Source organism: Podarcis bocagei (genome assembly GCF_964188305.1).
Source record: "Podarcis bocagei genome assembly, chromosome: 6".
Classification (NCBI taxonomy): domain Eukaryota; kingdom Metazoa; phylum Chordata; class Lepidosauria; order Squamata; family Lacertidae; genus Podarcis; species Podarcis bocagei.
Genome location: NC_138130.1, coordinates 43,210,524 through 43,228,988, shown reverse-complemented (window position 1 = coordinate 43,228,988; position 18,465 = coordinate 43,210,524). Strand labels below are relative to the sequence as shown.

Below are 18,465 nucleotides of genomic sequence, written 5' to 3'. Positions count from 1 at the left end.
CGTGGCCCCCCTGATAATCATTCAAGGCATCATAGGGTGCCATGGCACACTGGTTGAAAACCACTGGTTGAAATACCTATATGGCTACATGTGTTCTCTAGTATAGACAAAGGAAAGTACATAGCTCCAGAAAATAAAATAATATTGAACAAAGTATCATGGAAATTGTTCAACATTTTTGGCAGGAGGGGAAGAGGGGGCAGAGTTGCTGACATCCATCCCATTATTCTTCTCTAATTTCTTAATTCAGTTTCAATCTGAACATAAATACATCTGAGTAAAAGGCAGAAATAGATAAAGGCATATATAAACAAACAAGGGGTTGGAAAAGCACAGGAAACAGAAGGAAGTGGTAAGGAAAGGATAGACCCCAATTATTTGCAATCAACATACTGCGAAGTGAGCAATGTAATGTTTCCATAGGTCAATTAAATTATTTTTGACATTATACAGGTTCTTACAAGGTGTATATAGTCCAGGTTGCCCATAGTTTCCCATCTTACTAGTCTTTTCTTTTTTAACAATCATAACATCATATTTGGAATAAACACACTTTGCCTCCTCTGATTCTCTTTGTGATATTTCCCGACCCCCATACTTAGGATTCTGTTACACACACGCGCACGCACACACACACACACGCACACACACGCACACACAACATTTTGCAGCAGACTAAGCCTTAGCACATAGGATTCAGTTCCAGTTTACAGCAGAATACTGAGCAGAGCTGACTGGCTTGTAGGAGAAATTATGAAGACAAGCAACTGCATTAAAAGGGAGAGAAATGGGGCTGCTCAATTCTCCCAATTAATAGAACTTTTAAGTGCTTGACTTTGGCTGGACTATGCCCCCACTTTGCTCCCCCTCTCTCAAAAAGCAAAATCCTCCTTGCTTCTGCCTGGAAGCAGGCAGGTTGGTTGCAACTTTGCTTGATCATACTAAGCAAGAAAACTAATAGAGACAAACATTCCCTCCAACCCATACTCCTCTTACCTCTAGAGCAATGTAAATCAAATGCTCTCTGCCTGGCTGATAAATTCTTGCCTAAATAGAAGTCTGCTCTTACTGTACAGAAGGTGGCTAGAATAAGCTGGCAGCTGCTTAAGATTGCAGTAAAGATAGAAATGAAGCATTAAGTTGAAGTTGTGCTGTCCTGATAAAGCTGATCCTTGGCATGGGAACATGTTCTTAAGGCTATTTAGCCATTTGTGAGATTAAGGAACTTTTGCAGCTAATGAATCATCAACCCTTACAGGAAATAATATCAGTAATAGTGTATTCTCTTAGGTTACTGGAATTTCCACCATTCTCCTGAATGACTGCAGGCAAATCAGCACATTGCAATATCCGGAGGACACATGCAGGACTTGTAAGAGGCTGTATTGTTTTAAAATATGCTTTGTTGGCCCCTTAGGCTGCTGTAACATAAGAGGACATCTAATGAGAAGGCTCAGTTGTGGGAACCTTTTCTAAGGCAATGCTTGACAGACAAAATGTTGAATCGAATGGACTACTAGTTTGCCCAGAATAGTAATTCCTAGGGCACAAGCAGAAGCCATCTCTTGAAACAGATGGTCCAGTCCCATATCTCCTGAACCAATGGGAATATTGAGGGCTGGGGGCACTTCTAAGAACTTGTAAGGGACTATCCATGGGCAGGAGAGCTGGTTCTCCAGGGGCAGCTCTATAATTTGGCAGAGTGGGCACCTCGGGTGCATATGGTATGTGATAGAGAGTTGTGGCAAGTCTCCAGAGGACAGAGCTGTGTGTGATGTCTAGGGATGAGGAAGAAATGCACTTCAGGTCACACTTCTTAATGCACACCTAATTTGTATCTTCCAAATCAGTATATGAACTGAAACAGGGTTATCCTTCAAAATGTCCAGCACTGTAAATTTTGCAGTTTTCCAGCCAAAACACTTGCAGAAAAATGCATATGTTGGGGGAAGTGTGTGTAAAAATGTATGTATTTTGTTTATCTACATGCACAGGGTGGGATGGCGGCAAGGCCAAGGTCATATAAACACACCAGTGGAGCCAATCTGTAGTGATGCCAGTATTGAGATAGTGGGTTCATGGCTTCACCCCACAACACCAGCCGCTACTGCACAAAGTGCCCACAGCCCACTTATTGGGACACACAAAACTGCACTATGCTTGTCCACATATAATTAGGATTATAATTGCAGTTTAAAACTATTTAGACTTGTTAGGCATCTCACAAATGAACAAGTTCTCTGGCCATTGCGAATCATGCTGCTTTTATTTCTAGCTTCTGAAGATAAAATGGCTTGCTACTGAGATTCCAGACTCTTATGGAATGCATCACACACATAAATTCTACCTGAAGCCATCCTTGGGGAGTACATTAAAGGGAGTGCTTGTGTCTGCCGCTATGCTGGTCGTCTTTGGCTGGTAATCCTAGTCCAGACCTTCCCTTCAGATGAGGCTTTCATTTTTTGACAAGAGTCTGTTAAAAAAGAAATTGTTGGGGGTTGGGGAGTGGCCGTTCCATTGATAGGTTGGACATCCTCATAATAAAAAAGATTTTTGACAGAACTTTATGAATAGTAAAAAAAGAGGGCCCTTTTGAAGGACAGCTAGTTCTTTTATCTGTTTCATCTGACAGATGGATATGACTTAAGATGTCATGTAAATGAATGTGTGCAATAAAGGTATCATTTTAATGACATGCTACTTGAAGGCAACTGACAAGAATAAATTACCTTTCTCTTTTGATGTAAAGGGATGATAACCTCTTGCTAGAAGTCAAATTCCCCATTGCGCTGGGGTGGGGAATCATTGTTTAAAGATGAGCTTATAACAATGCTCATAATAATGTGAACTGTTAGGCCTGTGGATATACGAAAAAGGCTATGCACCTTTCTGTGCAATGGAGTAATCCTATGCTCATATCATGCCAGGTCAGGAGAGGTACTGTTGCTACACTGGCAGAATGGCACCCGTATCTGATGTACACTTGGCCTGAGGGGAGAGAAGATAATTAAACAAATAACCAGACAATACAGAAAGGGCATAAAAATGATGGACATCCTACTGTTGCCCACCAATCAGGGGCGATGCCTTGCCTGTGAGTGAACATTTATAGGATTGGAAGTGCCATAGTGAATGTGGATAACACAATAGTAATATTGTGCTCCATTCCATAAATATGGGAATGATTTGGTCAGTGAGGAGGATCATGGCAATAGCCGCCTGGCAGGATTCAGGTAAAGACAAGAACAAGGCTTTGTGAATGCACTGGTGAGAGGACCAGAATGGCTATGCCACTGGGCCCACACATCTCTGACCTATGACAGCAGATGCTCCTGAGTAAATCTAGTCTTTAAAATATTACATTGGCTTGCTTATTTCTCCATTTAAAATCACTACTTGAAAAACCCATAGCTTCTGGTTTTGATACCCACTGGCGGAGGAAGAGGAGTGTGGGGGGAGTGCACCTGGGGACTGTGGTTAGGAGTGCTGAGAGTTGGCCCCTGTTCCCCTCACAGAACTTCAATTTCCAGAGTTCTCTGGGAAGAGTGGATTGCTTGTTGACAGGGCTAGTCCAAGACATTTTGACACCCAAGGCAAACTACAAAATGGCACCCTCCCCACCAGGTAAGAAGGGGTGAGTGAAGATCTACATCAGGAACAAGGGCAGGGGCATACATATCTACATTGGGAGCTGCTGCTCCTGTAGATTCTGCTGTCTGAGGCAGTCACCTCACCTTGCCTCGTGGGTGGGGAAGCCCAACATGTTAAATCACTTTGGGAATTGTAGCTCTGTGAAGGGAATTTGGGTCTCCGAACAACTCTCAACTCTCAGGAGAGCGCAAACTTGTTGCCAAAACCCATGTCGTTCCTTCACAGATGTGAGCAGGCCCACCTGCCCCGATGGATTGTGAGCTTGCAATATTAATATTCCTACAAGGCAAGAGAGTCTCATGAGTGAGCACATCACGCTTTGTCTTTAAAACCTTGACAGGAAGAGCAGGGAAACTTATTGGGACCTCTTTGGCACTTGCATCCAGTTCTGCATTTCACTCCTTAATTGTTTCTCCTGAGTGCTGTGTTAGCTGCTGAGCTTGTACCATAACTTACCTGAATAAATGCATCTTGCTTGCTTCTAGGTAAGTGCCCTTCCACCTCTGTGTGTTGGGTGGGAATCAGGACAATAGCATCTTTTCTTCTGTATTCTTGTATTTCAGTTCCACTCCAAAACTTTTCAGATTCAGGCCTGTATGCGAAAATAATATCTACCTTGTCCATCCCTGGAGGGTCTAATTCTTTGTTGAAAGCAGACTGTAGGTGTAATGGAGGACTGGGAATATGAAAAGAGAAGAACATGTAGGGCAAGTTAAGAAAAAGAAGAAGAGGAGGAGGAGGAAGAAGAAGGGTTTTGTTTCATTGAGATGTCCTCAATTATGTTTTTCAGTCTGTGTTCCTAATTGGGCTTTGTAACTAAAATCAGTGCTTCAAGAGTTCTTAACATGTTCCAAGTACTTTCTCTGAACACTGTTCCACAAGTACTACCAAATCACCAGAGAGCCAGTCAAAGGCTTTTAATACCAAGGGTGACTTTACACAGAATGACTACATGTTTCAGCTTCACTCTAAATCTCTTCAGACCTGGGCGCCTTACAGAGCACCCTTTCAAGGGCATTTTCTTATAGACAAGTAGAAATCCTAATTCATGATTTGTTGTGATGGAAGAACCTTGGGAGATCCCAGTTGTAACTGGAAGTGAAATTATGCCTTGTATACAGTTTTGCTTTCTTTGCTTGAAAATGGAACATAATTCTTAGTTATTCTTTATTTTTCTGCTAAACTCTACCCCCCTTTGTGATAAACAAGCTCTGTCAACTGTGGACGTAACCAAATAACCTTCTCCATTCATCATACTAATTTGACTTAATGAGCAGAGGCCTAAAGCTGGAAGACTTGTTGTCTACTCAGTACATTATTGGAGTGTAGCTCCTTAAGGTAATTAGTACAGTCTGCAATTATTAGGTCTGTTAGGTACTGTATTTATCATAAAGATTTAGTGCTACAAAAACTCTCCTTCCTGAAATGGTTATACTGTTCAATAAGAACTGCAATTTTAAATCTCAACATATCCAGGGAGTTAATAAATGCAGTGTTTAAAGACCTCTTATCTGATGCCTTGCTTAATCAAGGAGATCTGAATTATTGGCACATTATGTTATGAAGTTAAAAGGTGTTTGATTAGAGGCAGCATAATAACAATTACATCCTACAGCAGGGATCATCAGCTAGAAGTTCCTGGGCCAAATCTGGTTCCTTGAGTAATACAAGATGGAGCCCCAGGTATCAGCCCAGAGCAAGGTGTGTGGATACAGTGGTGACTTTTGTGAGATTCCATTGAGAAGAGGCAGGTCCTTTGCCCATCTCCACCCTCTCCTCCTTAACATGGCCCGGTTGTAAACTAGTTAACCAAGCTCCTAGGAGTTACTTAAAGCTGATGTTTGGCTTTCTTTGATAAGAAGCCTAAGTTCCATTTACAGCAAAATCTCCAGAGCAGTTTTGCACTGAAACCAAAAGAGAGGAGAGAATTCAAATCTCGGATTTGTGCAGCTGATCTTGACTGATATCCTCTTTTCTCCCAAAGGGAGAAATTTATTTATAGGAACAGCGGAGTATCGGCACTGAGATCTGCTCTATGGAGGTGAGAAATGGCTTTCTCCTCCAGATGCCATCAACCACCTGCTTGTCCTAAGATAAACATTGTTCTGCAACAATTCAGCTCAAAAGCCTTCCCAGTTATTGGAAAAAGCTAACAGTTTCCATTGGTTTTAAAAACTATGTAGCCTATGCAAAGGAATAGCAAAAGCGATGGACGTATTACAAAAACCTGCTTGGGTGACCTTAGGCAAACCTCATGGTAGATATAAATTGGTGCAAGTAGACTCTTTGGGGAGCAAAGTCTCTCACATGCTACCTTAGGGAAAGTATAATGTGCTTCAAACAGTTTCCTAATTGTAATCCCCTCCTGCGAATTTTCCAAAACATTTTTCAAAACAGTTTCACCAAGGGACTCTTATGTACTCAACCCCTATTGAAAACAATCTGATAACCCACTGATAAATAGTGAACACAAACCTGCTGTTCTTGAATTGCATTTTGGGAATTCTTTATTAACAGTACAAACTTATAGGTGTCACTTCTGAAGTAAGTCCTGTTGGGTCCAATGGGCCTTACTCCCAGGTAATTGGGTATAGGATTTCAGCCAAATGAATCTAAAAATTACAGAGCTCATATATGTTTCTAAAATTGTTCAAGGCTTATTCTTAAATGCTTCATCCAGTTTACAGACAAAATTAGTTTGGAATGCTAATTTTAAACTATAGTTATTAAACACAAAACATTCAAATATTATCAGTGCTGGGATTACAGAATTTCCCATTATCAGTCAATCTGTGCCGTTTGCTGGCTTCCAGCAAATAAAAAATAAAATCCTCTTTCAAGAAAATAACAGAGGTATAGCCTGAAGGGAACAGAGTTGTTTACATTTATCACAGGAATATTTTTCCTGGATGCTAACAGAATTTTAAAGAGATAAGTAGAAGTACAATACTAAATTTACTAATACTAAATTTACAGCACTGTCCTAAGCATGCCTATTCAAAAGTAAATTCTGCTGGGTTCAGTGGGCCTTGCCCCAAATAAATATGTTTAGGGTTTCAGTCTTGCTTTTCTACCACCTCTTTGTAGGCCAGTAGCACAGGGTGGTATGGAAGGAAGAAGGATCAGCAAAATTTGAATTGAATTGAACATCCATTCTAGGAAACCTCCACTCACTGGTTTGAAAGGTCTTCCTTTAATGGAAGGGCATGACTGGATACAGCCCAATGTCAGAAGAAGAATTTAATCCAAGGGATAGTCTATTTGATTACAAAACCTTGTTCTCTTCTTGGCATTGGACTACAACACCATTCACTGTTTTAGCCTTAGGTCTTCTCTCCCTGTCATTGAAGCATCTAATCATAGATAGCTGAGGTTTTAAGAGGATATCGCTTCATCACTGGAGTGTTTGACTTGAAGACTACAACAATTTTCTGACTTTCATGAAACTCTGAGAACCAGTGTTCTGTTCTATTAAAGAAGAAGAAGCAATTCCACAGTTTTGTGGAATATCACTGTAATATCTGAGTGGCTTTCATATTTGTAGAGGATTTGTAGAAGTCCTTCTTAAACGTCCACTCCATTGTAGTCTAATAAAGCTCTTAATCGCCACTTCTTGATTCAAAATGTTATTTTGTTAGGAACTGCAAATAGAATTTACCAGAACTTAGATGCTTAAACAGGGACATGCAAATTAAACTAGCCTTCCCACCCTGTAGAATATATTTTGCCTTACGGACATCCACATGGTGTTAAGTTTAGTGCTGTTTTAAGTGTATGGATGCATGTGCGATGTCTGTTTTCTCTAAATAGCATTTCAGTAAATGCAGCATGCTGCCACCTTCTGCTGTATTCATACTGCAGCAAGCCTGTATTAACAGCAAATGTTGACACTCTAGAAGCAGTTGAAGTGCTGCAGTTAATTTACAGCCCTATGAGAAATGCAGTTCCCTCACTGAAACCAAAAGAGGCCCCACTGAAAAATAAATACGCTTCCTCTACATAGCATTGAAATATATGTTGTATGTCAGAATGGCATAATGCTTATTTACTATTAGCTCATCTCCCTGACTTTATCAAGAGGTTCCTCAATGAGAAGATCAGTCATGGCTGACAAGTTTTCTGGAAAAGAAGTAGCCTACTACGGCTTCCCTCAATAATCTCCCCTTGTAATGCACAAGTTGCTTAAGGTATGGTCTAGGTCACTCTGAGCAATGATAAGACCCAGCAAGTGGGACTGATGCACCACCTATGCTAAGACCTGAACTAAAACTCCATCCTGAAATGTTTGATCATTTAATTTTTGTTTTATTATTTCTACCCCACTTCCTTCTTTAAAATTAACCAAATATGAGTCTGTGCAGTAGAAGGAGTATCTAAAAACAGAAAGGTAGAAAAGCACTGAGTTGTTTTATGAATATACAGGACAATGCTTGTGTAACTTAGCTTAGCCTGGAACTTAAGTGATAATTAACATGTCCCATTATTGTCTGTGGGACCCAAGTTCAACTAACCTAGTCTGGATTTAAGTCATATAGAGTGGATATTGGTGGGAAATGGCATGGGGTACAAGAGACATTGACTAGCAATGATTGCATGTATTTCTGGGTGAGTTTCCAAGTCCCTACACCTGTGTTGTTACTGTTGTTGTTTGGATGTTGGCCCACATGTTAGCCGTATCTGGCACATTTTGTATTGTGTGGCTTGATTCACCTGACTCCATAGGAGCAGTTTAGTTTGCATCCACTTTAAAGAAGTGCACCTATATTCCTCATTGTCTGACTCTCACGTGTGGCTGTTTTAAACCAATATATTGTATGCAGAGCACCATTTAATTCAACTGTGACACCTGTCTAAAAATTAAATAAGTTTGCCATCAGCCTCAACAGCAAGAATGCAGCTTCACCAGTTCATTTTGAAAGACCTCAGAGATTTCTGTCTGCAACCATTGCAATGCTCAGAGTTTCCTGCTAAAAGTGCTTCTTATCAGTCTATCAGGTGTTGTTGTAATTGTTGTTTTTTCAATAGGCACCACCCTTGTGTAATAAATGACATCTTATCTACATTTGCATCTTGGCGAGTACCCTTGGTTTTGACCTATGTCAGTGAGGCTGGCTTATCGCAGAAGGGTAGATGGTAGTGAAATGTTGTTCCTCTCTATTTCTGACTCTATTCATCAGGCTAGCTTTATAGCGGGTTGACGGAAAGTCACAAAAGTAATCTTTCATTCTCCTCTAGAGCCATTTCCCCACCCACCAGTTGCTTTTGGTGTTTTTGCAAGGGATGCATTGAAATAATACCGGACTTATTTATAGCTTCATCTTTCTGTTGATTAAAGCAGAGTCCCTTGGCCAGCGGAAGGATGAGGAGTACGTGCTGCATACTCTATATTGCTTTTATTTACAGTTCAAAGCTGGTATATTACAGAAAGACATCTTGCCTCTGCCGGAGCAGAAAAATGCATCCTCTCTCCTCAACAGCTCGGAGAGAATCACACAGTGAAAAACAGGAAACCAGTGTACGTCACATCCAGCCTCCCTTTCCCGTGAGAAACTCCAACAGTACAGACTGTGGAATGTAAACACCTGTCTCGTGACAAGCCCTTTCGCTGCACAGTGAAGGAAAGCAGAAACCAACACTTTCATGGTAACTAAAAAGGCTGGGTTATTGTGACATCGACCTTAAATTAAGCCTGTTGTGTTGTCACTGTTGTTTCAGTGCAAGATAGCAAAAATGTCACATTTTCAGCATAGGTTCCTTAAAAGTTACACTCCCAACAGGAATTTCTTTATTTAATTGCACCAGAAGTTCAGCACTAATACAGTATGTGGGTGGCTGCAGGGTCTGACTGCTGGGGAAACGACAGAGGGGGCAAGACCCAAGGGGGGAAGACCCTTGCCACTCTTCCTCTCACTCCTCTCTTTTCACTCACGAAGATCTGTAGAAAATAAATTTGGAGCACGTTAGATGGGAAGGGGAAAACAAATGCACTTCTGTTTTTCTCCCTGATCTGACTGGAATCATGTGAGGGGAAATGGCCAAATAGGGCTTGGGTGAGTCTAATCTGGTTTAGAGCTAGCCCAGATCTCCATATGTCAGAGCTGTGGCGTGTGGGAACTACTATGGTATGATTCTGGTATTGTACAACTTCTCAAAAAACACAGAGCGGATTTCTAAACATTACAGTGCAGCAGAGCCTGCACAAACTCCTGGTTTGCCACCAATCATGCCTTTTTGTGGAAAGGGTTGTGGTGCTTACAGCTATCTGTAAGACCCTTCTACTTCACCAGAGATGGGGAAACTGTGGACCTTAAGCTATTGCTGGACTCCACCTCTCAGGAGTCCCAGCCAGCATGGCTAAAGGTCAGGGTGATGGGAGCTGTAGTCCAGGAACATTTGGAGGCCACAGGTCTCTGAACTCCATAGAGTTGGAAGGGACCCTGGGGATCATCTAGTCCAACCCCCTGCAATGCAGGGATATGCAGCTGTCCCATACAGGGATCAGACCTGCAACCTTGGTGTTATCAGCACCATGCTCTAACCAACTGAGCTATTCAGAGATGTTGGCACTTTGTCATTGGTAATCTATCTGGTACATCCAGGTAGTAATAAACGGAATAGATGTTTACCCACATACCATGAAAATAAGTTGCCTTTCTGAACCTGCCCTGACATGAGACTATCCTTTATTGTTAAGTAATTTTAGATAATTCAGTGTTATACTGATCAGACTATCTACCTTAGTATTCTTACACTGACTGGCAGCACCTCTCCAGGGTTTCAGACAGGAGCCTTGCCCAGCCCTAGGGACCTTATGCATGCAAATCAGATGATCTACTAATGAGCCAAGGCCCTTCCCCATGTGTGGATGAGAAGGTGTAGGTTATTTTGTAGCATTCTGCTGTACTGTTATATCCAGTCTACAGCAAAGATGTCTGATTCTTGGCTTGAGGTGGGATGGGGAGGGAGAGACTACACAAAAGAAAAATCTGCAGTGCCTGTCAGATGAGCCCTTTTCTGCTGTAAGTGACACTCCTCTCTTTTCACTTGTGAAGATCCGTAGAAAATAAATAATGTGCCAGAGGTTTATGTAAACAAATTCAAAACAACGAGCTATCTGATTGTGTGCCTTAACAAGAAGTCTAATTAAAAGCTTTGTTTAAAAGCAATCAAGAACCCGAGGGTGGGGGATTTTTCTCAATCCATACACCATTCAAATCGAGAAATCCCAGGGCTTCACCTTCTAAGTCAAAATAAAATCCTTGAACAAGCATACATTTACTTTCTGAATCAGGCAGCAATACAGTTAATTGTTTCTTCAATTAACCCCTCTGCCCTGAAAAATAGGATTACGCTGCATATACAATCAGTAGATTTGCTGCCATCATATTGTCAACCCTGCCCCCAACTGATAATTGCAAGGGTTTTTGTTAGTCCTTTTGTAAATTGAGAATGGTTCCCTCTGAGCACAGTGTAGTAATTTTAGAAGCTTTGATTGAAGCGTATTGTTTCCCCTGCCAAATTAATTGGATGCAAAACATCAAGGAAGCCAGTTATAGAAACATGACTTTAGCAAATTATGTTAGACTAGGAAAACATCTCCTCACTGTCCTTCCATGTATGGACCATGCTCATTGCCCTCATGCCCAGCCCACTCCACTACATTCCAGACTCAGCTGCTGAGAAAGCGCTTCCAGTTAGACACATCGCCTGCATCTCCAGTGACTTGCTTACTATCTCACTGTGTGAGATGACTCATTCCTGAAACCCAGGGAGTCATAGCAAGACAGTGTAGAAAATTTTGGATGGTGTGGGGAGCCAGTGCTGCTCACTCGATCTTCTGTCAGTTGAGTCACGGCTGCTTATTTGGAAGGACAAGGGGACAAGCAAGGTGGCAGAGAGATCGGGGCAGTGCAGATGCACCAGCAGAGCCAATCTGGTGCTGCTGTGTTTACACTGCACCAACCTCCCTGCCACCTCCCCACCTCCTTCCTGGTATGCAGCAGAGGCCCAGCTGCTAGGAGCTGAGGTCAGCTCTGCCATCCTACCCCACTGTGTGCTACTGAGTGTAGACAACGTTGAGCTTGATGGGCCGATGATCCCAGGATTGGCCCAAGAAATTTTGTTGCCTAATGCAAAGGACAAGATCTCCCCCTACCATTCGACATACAGAAGCCAGATGAACTAGCGGTTGGATGTTATTTTGACACTGCTAATGAAATTGTATCCTCACCTCACTTGAGGGAAAGAGGCTAGGTTAGGGGTGTAGAACAGGCTGTAGGGAAAGGGCAAGTACTCTGAGGAGGAAAGAGTAGGGGGCTGCCACCTCTGCCTAGAGCATCTGCTTCCTGAGCTTGTGGCTTTACTCTGGCTAGGGACGGAACCAGCCCTGAATGGTCCTGTTTCTTACATTTCTTGTTTCTAATCTTACCAACATGACTTGTTCTCAGACCTAATCCAGGGGCACACCAGTTTATGACTTCCCTCTTGGGACTCAGTCTAGTTCTCACTCTTTTCTACGTTGTACCATATTATTTTATTTTTTTCAAAGAAAAATTGGTTTTCACAAGTTCAAAACACACAAACATACATACATACATACATACATCCTGTTTAGGTCTTGGTAACATTATTAAGTGACTTCCTCAAATCTCCTTGGTTGAATTTCATTATATCTCATTTTTAACGGTTTTCCAAAATCGATTTTCTAAAAAAATTAACTTGGTCACTTAATAATGTTACCAAGTTACTTGGTCACTTAACATCTTTCATTCTTTCTACTTTGACTTTAAACATCTTAAATCTTATCCTTACATATTTAACTCCTAAGCCTATCTATTTATTTGCAAGCTTTTCCAATTAAGTTATCTTAACATATTTCGCTAAGTAGTCTTTAAACTTCTTCCATTCTTCCTGGTACTCCTCCTCCTTCTGGTCGCAGACTCTTCCAGTCAGGTTGGCCAGCTCTGAAAAATCCATCATCTTCATCTGCCAATCTTCCACTGTTGGTACTTACTGTGTTTTCTAATTCTTCGCTAATAAAATTCTTGCTGCAGTTGTGGCATACAAAAATAATTTAACATCTTTCTTGGGCATTTCCAAACCTATTATTCTAAGAAGAAAGGCCTCTGGTTTCTTAGTAAATGTATATTTCAACATTTTTTTCAGTTCATTATAAATCTTTTCCCAGAAGTCTTTCACCTTGGGGCAAGTCCACCAGATATGGTAAAAGGTACCCTCCTTTTCTTTACATTTCCAGCATAGATTATCACTGTTGTGATAAATCTTTGCTAACTTTACAGGGGTCAAGTACCATCTATACATCATTTTCATTATAGTTTCCTTTAACATTGTACATGCAGTGAACTTGACCCCTTTCCTCCACAACCTTTTCCAATCTTCAAACATTATATTATGTCCCACATCTCTTGCCCAATCTATCATTCCTGATTTAATTTGCTCATCCTTTGTATGCCATTCCAACAATTAATTATACATTTTAGACAGATTTTTAACTTTGGAATCCAACAACTCCGTTTCCAACTTAGATTTTTCTGAAGCAAAACCATTTTTCTTATCTAATTTGTACAATTCATTAATCTGGTGATAATGTAACCAATTTAGCTTATCTTTAATTTGGTCAAATGGTTTTAATTTGTAACCTTCTTTATCCTCCAATAACAAATCTGAATATCTCAACCACTTGGTGTCCATATTTAACTTTTTCTGGGCCTTCACTTCCATTGGCGAAAGCCATCTGGGTGTCTTCCTTTCCAAGAGATCTTTATATTTTATCTATACATTATACAAAGATTTTCTATTTACATGGTTTTTAAAAGCATTATGGGACATTACCTTGTCATACCATAGATATGCACGCTATCCGAACACATTGTCAAATCCCTCCAAATCTAAAACATCAGTATCTTCTAATTGTATCTGTTGGTTTCTATTTCCTCACTGTGCAGCAACTGTGTGTCACAAGACACTGTTTACATTCCACAGTCACAGTTACTGTTGGGTTCCCACGGGAATGGGAGACTGGATGTGACATACACTGGTTTCCTGTTTTTCAGTGTTCTCTCGGTTTCTTTGTTTCAAGAGGAGTTGCTTCTCTGCTCTCACATAGGCAAGATGTATGTTTGTATGCTCTCAGCATAGCTTGTAAATAAACTTCAGCATGTAGCACAATACCTGCTTATCCTTTCGTTGCGAGACAACGCTCTGCTTGGGCTCAAGATAAGACGAGCCTGTACCAGCTCCAGATGGGCCGGAGCTGGTCAAAATCTCACAGTATCCATTCCTTAATCCAGCAAAGTGCAGCTGCTTCAAAGTATATTTTCAAATCTGGCAGGGAAAATCCCCCTCTTTCTTTAGAATCTGTAAGTAATTTATATCTAATTCTGGGCTAGATAGATAGAACTTTCTGCCATTCTTTAAAACATTTCACGTTATCTATAATTGGGAGGGCTTGGAACAGAAATAACATCTTCGGCAATACATTCATCTTAACCACTGAAATCCAGCCCATAGGTGACAGTTTTAAATTTGACCATATCTCTAGATCTCTATTTATTTCATTCCATAATTTCTCATAGTTATCTTTATATAAATTCAATATTTCCCAGACAACTCCCAGATACTTAACTTTTTTCACAAAATCTAGGCCCGTCTTTTCTTGTAATAGTTTTCTTTCATCATTATCCAGGTTTTTCTCTAATACTTTGGTTTTGCTCTTCTTTGTTGTACCATTTTAGATTGCAGGAGGGACGCGGGTGGCACTGTGAGTTAAACCACAGAGCCTAGGACTTGCCGATCAGAAGGTCGGCGGTTCAGATCCCTGTGATGGGGTGAGCTCCCGGTACTCGGTCCCTGCTCCTGCCAACCTAGCAGTTCGAAAGCACGTCAAAGTGCAAGTAGATAAATAGGTACCGCTCCGCAGGAAGGTAAACAGTGTTTCCGTGCGCTGCTCTGGTTTGCCAGAAGCGGCTTAGTCATGCTGGCCACATGACCCAGAAGCTGTACACCGGCTCCCTCGGCCAATAAAGCGAGATGAGCGCCAAAACCCCAGAGTCAGTCACGACTGGACCTCTAATGGTCAGGGGTCCCTTTACCTTTTAAAGGCTCATGAGACTGAAATGTTCTAATGTAGTCTTCTTCTGGACAAGCTAGCTTTCAATGTGGAGGAATGGTAGGTAGATCAAACTCATAGGATGATTGAGTTGGAAGGGACCCAAAGGGTCAACTAGTCCATTCTTTTTAAAATGTGATTATTCTTCTTGCTCAAATGAGTAGCATTTTGCTGAGTCAGTGTTTTCTTCTTGTCTATGACTTATGAACTTTGTTTGGATAGCAGGTATTGATTTGTCTTTTAATGCACCTGTCAATTTCATGGTGTCACCTTCCGCCTGAGAAGCAATTGTTATTTTGTGGCACCAACAGGTATCAATCTGTCACCTCTTTTCATTATATTTCATTCCTTTATGAGCTGCACTCTTCTCCTCAGTTTTTCTGAACTGCAGTATGTACTGTAACCTCCAGGCTAAGTGTGTCTTCATAACTCACACCCCGAGCGCTAAATCATTTATGTTCCTCTCAGCTGCAGCCCCTTCTGCCTTCACCATTCTCTCTATGAAAGCTCAAATGGAACAGCAAACAATGTCAGAAACAGATGACTCTCATTATAACTCGTGCCTGGTTATAGACTATTATACTTTAGAACTCCCAATGGATTTACTGTAGGGATCCAATTTTTGCTAAGTCCTGCTGACCATTACAGGCTTTTAATTCTAAAATCCATACTAATATTAGCCACAGGGACAATATTAGCTATCTGGAAATATGCAAAGACACACTCTCCTGCTGTTTTGCATGAGTAACAGAAGAAGAAATTCCAAAAAGCCTTTTCTTCTTTCAATGAGACTTGATGTCACCAGGCTGAGACAAATGAGATATGGGAGCCACTGTCCCTGTGTGGCTTCACCAAAGTATATACAATTTATTTATTAAGATTCAGGACAAATCATGGACAATAATGTAGCCGGGGAAGCTTGGTGAAATAGGACATAGAAAACAAAAAGGATCACTTAGGAATAAGCTACCTGAGGGAAGGGAGAATTTTAGATGTTGGTTTTGCAGTCTACATCTATACAGAATAAGTGTAGGTTTTTGTGGACTCAATGGGAAAAGATTGACAATTGGCTTTCATGTTGTCTGGCCCCGTGGCCACTTCCCAATAGATACATCTCGCATGAGAACCACATGCTAAGGAACAAGGGAGAATGGTGTTACTGTGAAGGCTTTCTTTCTCTATGGACAAGCATGAGTCTCCTCTCAAAATGGGTAATCAAGTGAAATGGGCCTAGCAGCAGATTTGGAACAAGGAATTTAAACCAAGAAGTGCAGAGTTTAAAACTTCAATGTCAAATTAAAACTCAGTAAAAGCCAAGTAGAATGGCCATGTTTATGCTGCCTGACGAAAGGTCAACAGAGAGGGGTCATTGTAACCTCTCTAGGGAGGGAATTCCATAACTAGGGTGCTGCCACAGAAAAGGTCCTCTCCCACATTCCTGCCAACCAGATTTCTTATGGTGGCCAGGGCCTGAGAACATTTTGCTACCTGAAGCAGAGAAAAGGGACCCTCTCCACATTAGTCAAGGTATGGAATTCAACATGGTGCTAAAACTAACATTCAGCTTGCCTAATTGAATGCTCTCCCTCTCCTCCCTCATGTGCTCTTCTGGTGTTCTCCAACTAACCCCAGAGCAAATTTTAGTGGGGTTTGGGGCACAAGGTGAGAGAAGGAAGCCCCATTGTGCAAGTGGAAGTGGTCAAGGTACATATAGTAGGACCTCTTAAGACCAAGACACAGAAATTCAGTATCTCACCTAGCTACAGTGGTACCTCGGGTTAAGTACTTAATTCGTTCTGGAGGTCCGTACTTAACCTGAAACTGTTCTTAACCTGAAGACCACTTTAGCTAATGGGGCCTCCTGCTGCTGCTGCGCCGCCAGAGCACAATTTCTGTTCTCATCCTGAAGCAAAGTTCTTAACCTGAGGCACTATTTCTGGGTTAGCAGAGTCTGTAACCTAAAGCGTATGTAACCCGAGGTACCGCTGTATTAGGTTACTTAGCTAAAATTTTCATGAGAGCTCACCATATGTGTTTTTGTAGCACAGTCCAGAAAGCAGTGCCCAGAAGTTATATTGTTTATAAAATTGCTAAACAGTTGAACCACTGTTTATTTTTTTTCCTGTTCTATATCTTATCTTAAACCTTGAGGATATTCTTATGTTCTCCTGCAAACAAAGAAATGGACACACTGGTGATTTTCTAGGCAGTTCACAGATAAGGAACTGCAGGCAAATACTTTGTGGTATATGTAAAACTGGACTACCTTATTTCAGTACAAACTCAGATATCCAGGAAAAACAATGATATTTAAAACTTTCAGTGGCACAGCTATTTCAATTTGATCTAGGGGGGAAGGTGAACCTTATATCAAATAAAATCCCACAAAATAAATGCAAATCTCTTTTTCATTCCCATTTTCCTTTCAAGGAAAAAGTCCTCAAGTGAAAGACTGGGGGATATCCAAGATCAAAATATGTATAGCATAGACTCAAAACAATTGAAATAGATGGTGGCATATGGCAAACTTAGGATATGGATCAGCTCTGTGCGGGAAATTAATAATAAGGTGAACTGGAGTGATTCAGGTATCTTTCACCCTCTTCTGGGTCTTGTTGTTGTTGTTTAGTCGTTTAGTCGTGTCCGACTCTTCGTGACCCCATGGACCAGAGCACGCCAGGCACTCCTGTCTTCCACTGACTCCCGCAGTTTGGTCAAACTCATGCTGGTGGTTTCGAGAACACTGTCCAACCATCTCGTCCTCTGTCGTCCCCTTCTCCTTGTGCCCTCCATCTTTCCCAGCATCAGGGTCTTTTCCAGGGAGTCTTCTCTTCTCATGAGGTGGCCAAAGTATTGGAGCCTCAGCTCAGGATCTCCTGTGTCTTAGCACAATGCTAATTCTCTCCCCAAGTCAGAACAGGGTTCCAGGAGAAGCTCCTTTTATGGGCAAAGTGAGGTCTAGTTCTGACCCCCATCCCCACCGAGACACACACACACACACACACACACACACACACACACTCCAAAGTCATGGTCCAGTCTTTGTCCCATCACCTAGAGTAACTCACAAACAGCAGAATTTTTAAAACAAGGCATAAATACAGACACAAGGCAAAAGTTGGGACACATGCACACCCCTAGTATATATGGCAGATATGCCATAGCATATATATGGTATGCATGTTGAATTTATGGCTAGTTGTTTGGAGTTTGGCCCATAAAAGGAGTGCACCTGGCCTCCCATCAGCTGCATCACTGGGAGGAATAGTGGGAGAGGCGAGGAGCGTGGTGCTGTGCAATTCCAGTGGACGAGCCAATCCAGTGCTCCCACCCACTCTGCACTGTTCTCCTGCCGCCCCACACCCTCCTCATAGGCTGGCCCTGGAGCTCTCAGATATGTTATGTGTTATTTCAGAGTTTGTGATTGCACACCTCAAAAACAAACAAAATCAAATTGTTTGAAAATCAGCAGAAGTTTCCAGGATATTACAGCAGCACATAGCATGGACATTGACGGTTACAATAAGTATGACTATTGCCCCCAAAGCATAGACATCGCATAAAGCCGAGATTTAGCATAGAGGCTGATAGTCACCCAGATGTCTCAAAAGGGTGGGAAGAAAAATACCTTGTTGGCCTTGATTGTCATCATCAACAAATTAAAAGCAAAGAAATGGGCTCTCTTG

The 18,465-nt window shown here is 41.5% G+C and overlaps 1 long non-coding RNA gene across 1 annotated transcript in view; it reads left to right on the top strand.

The window, feature by feature from the left end:
- LOC308589923 overlaps positions 1-4,310 on the top strand; it is a 36,756-nt gene extending 32,446 nt beyond the window's left edge. The window contains exon 3 of the long non-coding RNA XR_014009558.1: positions 4,215-4,310. This is a non-coding gene — a long non-coding RNA (uncharacterized lncRNA). The remainder of the gene's footprint in view (positions 1-4,214) is intronic.
- Positions 4,311-18,465: the final 14,155 nt, after the last annotated feature.